Genomic DNA, 974 nt, shown 5'->3' with positions numbered 1-974 from the left:
TGTAATCTCTTTCTGGATATTATGTGGCCAGGGCACGCACTGTGGAAAGAGCGTTACATACAATCGTACTGATAATATTGCATTTATACATATATTGTTCTAGTTTGGGAAAACACCGCCCCTGTGAAAGAGTGCGCGGAGTGGCAGTAATTTCATATCCATGCTCCGAGATGGCAGTGGTGTCTATTTTGAACTGATCTTCCGTTTGAGTTCTCGACAACTAAAAGTTTAGTTGGTCAGGAAGATATGCTGGGGGAGATAGGGATATAGAATAAGGAAGGGTGGCGAGAACAAATAAAGAGGGATGACGGAAAAGAACAGGCAGTTATGTTATACTGTCGCCTTTGAATCTCACACACAAAAATTAGTCCATCTCTTAAGAGAGCCAACTATGTAAGGAAGACTTAAATCAGTAAGAGGGTGTTGTGAAGCCAAGCATAGACTAAAAGAAATCTTCCTTCACCCTCAAAACTTAAGAAGAATATGAAACAGACACTATGTAAGGAAATAAGTAAAAAAGGACTTGACTCTTTGTGCGTGCTGAAAGCGGATATACCTAACAGTCCCGTGCCGACTGTACGAGTATTCTACGTTAGTCAGGTCAGATTAAATAAATGTAACGACAATACATTGTTTAAAATATGCATAAATAATAACTAATGACGTGATATCCTTTAAAGTTTCCCCCAAAATTATTTGTTACTACAAGTCACACTTAAATTGTATCCACATTACTTTAATTAAAATTCTTTTTTATTATTATTAAAACATTAAGAGCCGGGATAGCGCAGTCGGTAGCGACTGGCTACGGGCTGGACGACCAAGGGCTCAGAATTCGAGTTCCGGTAGGGTCAACAATTTTCTCTTCTCCAAGTCGTCCAGACCGGCTCTGATGTCCACTCAACCTCCTATCCAATGAGTACCTGAGACTCGTTCCCCAGGGGTAAAGCGGCTGGGACGTGAAGCTGACCACT

The sequence above is a fragment of the Cryptotermes secundus genome, unplaced genomic scaffold (assembly GCF_002891405.2).
Source record: "Cryptotermes secundus unplaced genomic scaffold, Csec_1.0 scaffold191, whole genome shotgun sequence".
Classification (NCBI taxonomy): Eukaryota; Metazoa; Arthropoda; class Insecta; order Blattodea; family Kalotermitidae; genus Cryptotermes; species Cryptotermes secundus.
This window is presented reverse-complemented; position numbering follows the sequence as displayed.